We start from the raw sequence: 7,608 nt of genomic DNA, 5'->3' as shown, positions 1-7,608 counted from the left end.
GGTTAAGGACTGTTTTGAGAGGAGAAAGTGAAATTTGTAATAGACGCATAATAAATAGGCCTAATATTAGTAAGCCTTACAATAATTATAATAACTCAATATAGTGGCGAATCCAGAAATTAAAAAAAAGGTGACCCAGGAAGGGATTTTCAGAGATGGAGGGTTCACCCACCTCAGCACTACCATGGTTGGGGCTGATGTAAGCAAATTTATAATTAGGGCACCTCTAGATGGCCGGAAATTACACTCACAGACTTAAATTTAAAAATAATTTTCTTTTTTTCCATTAAAAGGGGGGGGGGGAACCTTGAATCTACTGCTCCCTGCTCAAAAAATTCTTTATCAAAAACAGTCATAATCACGAAAAATGGGCATGGAAAACCTGAAAAATGGGCATGGAAATTCCTGAAAACAAAATGTATGCATCTTCCCCTCAGCAGTTACTAAGACATACTCTGAGTCATGTGCCGACTCGATGGAGTTTAATGTCATACCCGGGAAGGGCGCAGATCTGCTTTGAAAGGTGTGTGGTGGGGAGACATTTCATGAGCCCACCCACCTCAGACCCACCATGGTTGGGGCTGAGTTGCGAAAATTTCAGAAAATAGTACCTCTAGATGGCCACAAATGGCACTTTTAGCAAAATTCATCATCATCATCATATCACCATTATAATCGTCAAAATAAAGCGCCAACAAATTTTTCATTATTTTTTATCACAGATTTTCGGCAACCAAGAGATCTTATTAATATGTGTGATGTACCATAGAAAATAAAGTTTAAAAACATTTTCTTTGATGTATGTACTTTACAACCACCTTAGCCCACCATGGTTGGGGCTGAGGTGAGAACATTTGAGGAAGTAGTACCTCTAGATGGCCGGAAATGACACTTTTAAATAGTAAAATTTATCATCATTGTCACATCACCATATAGTTAGAATGAAGCGCCAACAACTTTCTCATGATCTTTTATCAAGGATTTTCGGCAACCATAGAGATCTACTTAATATCCAGAACAACTTGGGCCCAAATATACTAAGCTTCAACTACTATAATAATTATGATCGACAAATCACACCTTTCCTTTTCGCCTTCAGCACAATTGTTAATATTATTAATATTATTATTTATTATCATAATCACTATCGTCGTCGTCATCATCATCATCGTCATTATTATTATTATTATTCTACTTTAGTAGTATTAAACAAAACTTTATAAATGCTTGCAAACGGATAACAACCAAACTGAACATTACAATAACACATTTCTGTATTTTAAGACATGGCCTGGGATTTATGAATTTAAGACGAATTTAATTTTTTTTTGTTAAGTAACTTTGCTAAATCCACTCCTTGATAAACGAGAACATTTATTTTTTGCATTATCGTGTACAGTGAAAAATTGATTAATCTAATGAATATCCTACTGGGTTACTCTCAGGTTAGCGAGTGACTTTCGTTGATAGAAGTTTATGGTGGTTTCTATTAGAGCACGGGTCACAAACCTACGGTATAGTAGAAGGAGTCAATTAGAAATTGTACAGCATTTAAATCAACACCAACGTGCTGATGCATATTTACATGTTTTAGAGAAGTATTCATTTTGAGTGATCCCATGAAAGAATTTGTCCCATGGTTCCCCCATCCCCCATCCCTGAATACGTCCCTGTAATAGACTATGAAAGATTGCAATCACCAGATCACATATTTTGTCTTTAATCAAACGTTACCCTCATGTCAAATATATGAATAATATACAAGAGCCGCAAAACCTACGTAAAACATGTTTTCTAACTCAATCTATGCTCACTCCCACTAACGCATTCATTCGCAATCTTGTCGATGTCTAAACCATCAAGCTTTCCCTTATGAATGTTCAACATCATTAGGTTATTCAGACGGAATATTTGAAAACAATCATGTCAAAGTATCGGTACGGCGGCCGCCGTATCTGCCGTACTGGTTTTGCCGCCCCGGCTTGGCTTACTCTTTTCTCAAATCGGAAAAGCTCCGTTCTCAGACTTCAACTTCACTTGCTCCATCATACAAGTTCTTCACCATTCAAATTAGGTGTTGTGAAACACCAAACTCTTCCATCACTACCCGCTAGGCATCATTTGATACCTATGGTTACATTTTTAAGAAATTTTCTATTGGATAAAAATGGAATATCATTACCTGAGACAAAATTAGCCAATCACATCACACAATAGATATTTATTTCACAGAATAACAAAAGATGGCCGACAATACATTGTAGGGAAGCGAAATATGGCGGCTTGAAAGCCGGTGAATTTCTTCAAAAATTAATGCACATTTGGACTGTTTTTATACGTTTCGTGTAGAACATATGCCCTTCATAAAATGACTAAATTTAGGGTTTAGATTAAGAATATTGAACCCAAAACTTAAAAAATAGTAAGATTAAAGGTAAAACTTTATGTTTATGATAAAATTACGTTTTGCTCAAATTGCATAGGCCTATTATACGGTCTATTTGGTCCCCTTTCTCAAAACCTGGTGATGCGAGTCTACAGCCCGTTCGTGGTCTTGGGCAATTAATTATTATTATATCAATAAGATGAGAATGTTAAACAAGCGATCTACGTTATAATTTTTGTTATCATTTATATCAGTATCATTATCATCATCATAAGAATAATAATTACCATTATCAATATTTTTTTTCGAGTGTACAGCTGTAATTCAGGGCTTCAATTCGAGGTTTTACGGTAGGCGCGCCTACATGAGAAATTATTTTATAGTTTGCCCTCAATTCGAGAACCCTCTGATTTGAGGCCGCTTTTGCCATCTAAAAATCTCCAATCAATCTTTTAAAAAAGTAATCCTGTAATTTATAGAAATTATTTTAAAGGTGATTCACAATGTGGTCTCGATTTAGAGGGTGAACTGTAGACACTAATCTAGAAAATAAAGAATCAAAGGAATAAAATATGAATTAGTGTTTCATGTACTTCAATTCGAAGTCGATCCCTAAAACAACTCATATTAACAATGAACCTTATTTTCATTAAAACCATTCTATTATCCATACTCACAAAATCACATCCGTAGTTAAATACAAACATAAAAATGGCGACAAAAAAAAAATAAAGTTATCAGTTTCCAAGGAAAAATCAAGATATCAGTTTTTATTGATTTAAAAAAATTGAAGAAATCCTTTAAATGATTACAACGGTACTCTACTAGTACTGCTGCCATACTGCTGGAGGCCTTTGATGATGATTTTAATTTAACATTGCGCGATGGACAGTATGGCTATGGAATTTACTAACCACACAATCCACATTTAGTCGCAAAACTTTATTTGCATTTGGTGGATTAAGTCGCAAAACTTTAGCTTCGTTTGGTGGCACCATTTACTCTAGGTAGACGGCGACCGGTTTCGTTAAAGGTTGGTACATTTCTTTAAAACATTCAGCCAAAGGCCAGTGAAATTTGAGACGGCAGCCGTGTTTTTATCGATGTTTGCCCTGTCTCTTATACACATCTAGATGTGTATAAGAGACAGGGTCAGGACCTCTGACCTCCTCAGATCCGCCTATGATATTTATACCATTTAATAACATCTTATTACTAATATTAGTAATAAGATGTTATTTTACTAAAATGTTTCTCTAAGGGTGTTCAAGAACAATGCAATAACTTAAAAATGAGTTATCGTGAGTGTGAAGCTGAAGATAGTGGATATACCTGAAGAATTGCCAATTACTACATCAGTCTCACGACATGGACTGAAAATAAGACAAGGAACAAATATACTGTATACAAAGTAAACTGAAAAATAAAAGTCTACAAATTCAATTATTACAGTACAATTCGTCTACTAAGTCTTTAAACTACTAGGGCTTTTCCCTCAGTCTGCAGTAACACTTTATTATATTTGGCAGCACATAATCTTAGTATAGGCTATTTGGCTATACATCCTACGACCATCTATAAAAATGAACATAACATTTATCTACAATGGTATGCTAATTATTTTACAGTGTTTCTTTACTATCAGTATATGCTTTAACATTCAATACATTATCAAATATAGCATAGTTATTTTTAATTATATTAAAGTTAAGTGTTCATATAATAATCAAGATACATGCACAATTAGTACTACTACTCTATATATATGCTGATAGGTAGATATTCTAATTTATCAACTGTTAACAGTGCTCACGGTCAATCTAGACTTTATTTTTGGATTTCAAATTCAATTTGATATTCTCTTAATTCAGCTATCACTCACGTATAATTACTTTAAGCTTTAACTTATTTACAAGCCTTGTACTTTTATCTTAAATTAAATTGTCTGATCATAGAGAAAATGTTCTATTTTCTATATGGTCTGATATGTCCTTTACATGACACTCCTTACTCTACGTCTTTCCTTAAAAATATTTTATGTTCAACTCTGGCTAGATACTTCTTTAACCCTTTGATAACAATTTGCATAATAATTACTTCACTTAAGTGCACTAATCATACACTGACACTTTGCCTTAACGTAATCAATATTCATGTAACTTATTAACATTCACAATAACGTGAGTAATGTAGAATGAAATAAATAATAATAATAATAATAATAATAATATATAACACACTTAACTGTGAAGGGTTCTATAACTGTAAAGAGATATGTTCGAGTGTGGGAGTTGTGGCTATGGGTGGAATTTTGAAAACTAAAAAGGAAACAAAACATAGGACAAGCAAACAATTTTCTCGGAATGTAAAAGATGGCGTGATTGGTGGTTATTTTGCAAACGGGACGAGTGGTCTATTTTCCAAGACAATATTTTATGAACAAAAACATCTTATAAAGAAAAATTAATCAAAAGAAAGTAATTATCCGCATGGACAATAAAGGAATACAAATAAAATAATCCATATTTGAGTTCAGCAGCGGTTGCTGTGTTGTTCTTGTATTATACATGGTTAATAATGTAGTGTGTATTGGTCTCTAAATAGAAACATACACAGAGTGTGAAACCAAAAGATGACGTCATAATACCGTCGTTACATCACTATTTGTTGTCAGTCATCCTTGGCTGAATAAAACATTTCTTGAATTTCATAAAGCAATTAAAATCTAAATATACAAATGGATACATTATTATCAAGTATAATAATTGTACAAAAGTCATTGATATTTATCAAAACTTAGAGTCAATTTAATTATGAAAAATAAGCGCGTCAATGTCCACACTCACGTCTATGAAGCCATCAACTTGTTCAACTTCTCTCTACTTTCTTTTAATAACACGCTATAACTATTAAAGTCCTCCTTTAAATTGTGCTGTTTACAGTAATCTACAATGAAACGATTCCTGGTAAAGCCAACCATAGTTCCAAACAATGCTCTAGCCTCACCATCCTCATCTTTTTGTAGTAACGTCGAAGTGCTCAAATGATCTCGATTACTATTCAGCATAACAAATTCCAACACTTTGAAATTTGTTCCCTCTATTTCTTCGTCGTAAAAGTTAAGAGTTTGATAAAAGCCACCACGAAGGAGTACCTCTTTTTCCATTTCAAACATAGATAGTTCGGAAATATCAACAGCACATATAGAACTTACAATACTACGTTTCCCAAACTTCTTTCTGTAAAATTGTAAGAGTTGCTCATCAACATTCAATATATTGATTTTCATAAGCAACGGAACACAGCTCGGTGAATTTTTCAACTGATCCTTAATAAAGTTGACAGCTACACCTCTATCGAAACTCGAGGACCACAAACCCAACGGAATGGAAATGTATCTTTTATTTACCGGCTGCTTCATCAATGTTTCAAAAGTTGCAAAATACTGTTCTTGTATTGCCATACCACGGTATACGACACCAGAGTAATTTTGATGTTGGGGGTATTTATGTACATAGTTAAATAAGTCGATGTTGATAAGCTCAATTAAGAAGACAGCATTCTCAATGACCTTATCATACTTCACTGAAGACTCGCTTCGAAAAATCTTATCACAGATTTTTATGGCGAGCCGAGTTGTCATTTAATCATAAATAGAGATATCTTAGTTTTAAATAGAGATATCTTAGTTTTTAATAGAGATATCTTAGTTTTTAATAGAGATATCTTAGTTTTAAATAGAGATATCTTAGTTTTAAATAGAGATATCTTAGTTTTAAACAAAGATATCTCTATTAATAGAGATATCTCTATTAACAAAGATATCTTAGTTTTGTTTCCGGTACAGAGCAATATGGGAAGAGTGTTCATACTATTGGCAACTGAGGTAAGTTAGCAAGAAAACGGTTTCAGGCTCCCCAAAGTAGGGGATTACTCAACCGTATAGACAAATGACCTACTCCTACTAATGAAGATTTATAGCCCAGAGTAGCTAGTCTCTGGCCTTGATGACTTTTGTACACTTTCTTTTCTTGATTGTGTTTCAGTTCAGTAAGCCTATGTTTGTTTCAGTATACCTCCATGGTTTCAGGATCCCTGTATTTTGAGGAACAGCGTTGTGTTATAAATAATTATTTGGTTATGATATATCATATAAAGGTTATATAAAGTAAAGTGAATACTTTATATATAAAAAGAAAACTAATTCTTTTATCAAGTTTCTTTTTAAAGTTACTGTCATTTGTTTCGTTATAAGATGCTTTAAAAAGATGTTACGGCATAGTAAATATTCCTTAGACTACAAGTATAGCCTCTATAGAAAAAAATTATAAAAAAGTATATAATGGTTAATCCAATTAAAAGTGTTAATAATATTATTCCTTTTAGCACACTGACCAGCAAAAGAATAACGTGATTCATAACATTATCACATGAATGTGATGTAATATAATTAATTAAAAAAAAATATATATTTTATTTAGATATATATATATATATATATATATATATATATATATATTATTTTTAATCTGTTCAACCATGAAGCCCCGGTGGTATTATGACGCTCAGCGCATTGACAGCGAGAGGTCGTGGGTTTGAATCCCGTCGGAGGCATTTTATTACAAAATGTATTTATTTATAGGAGATTGAGAGCTATGCTACACGATGTACCATCATGTCTTTTATTCGAAGACTGTGCTAAACTTGCTTGAAACGTATAGTAAAAACGAATATATAGTGTATATACAACATGTTATAATATAAATATTGTAAACGCCTTATGGTGATGACGAGTGATTTTCTCAGACTCACCTAAAGATAGGGGTAATCACTACAAAAAAGTTCACAAAACAAATAGCCACGAAGGCTAGGAAAAAGCTTAACAATTAATAGAAACCTTTATAAAAAGAAAATACTGTTCATCTGCTATAAATAATAATATTAATAATACAAAAAAGAATTACAAAACTATTCGCAAATTAATTCTCAAAAACAAACAAATACTGAAAGAGTTTACAAAAATGGTGAACTCTCTAGCAGTGATGAGGAAACTGCAAATTAATTTATTAAACATTTCACATCTATTGCAGTGGTGGCTCAAGAATATAATTTATGAAGTGTGGGGTTAAGATGTCCGACTGGGGAGCTAAGTATTTATGGGTGTAACTATAGCGTGCAGCGTTATCTGAGGGCCGAAGGCCAGAGCCAGGGGTGGGTATAGG

The sequence above is a fragment of the Anneissia japonica genome, unplaced genomic scaffold (assembly GCF_011630105.1).
Source record: "Anneissia japonica isolate Jap-2015-1 unplaced genomic scaffold, ASM1163010v1 scaffold287748_len1686314_cov196, whole genome shotgun sequence".
NCBI lineage: Eukaryota > Metazoa > Echinodermata > Crinoidea > Comatulida > Comatulidae > Anneissia > Anneissia japonica.
The sequence above is the reverse complement of the archived record's forward strand: the minus strand, read 5'-3'. Positions refer to the sequence as shown.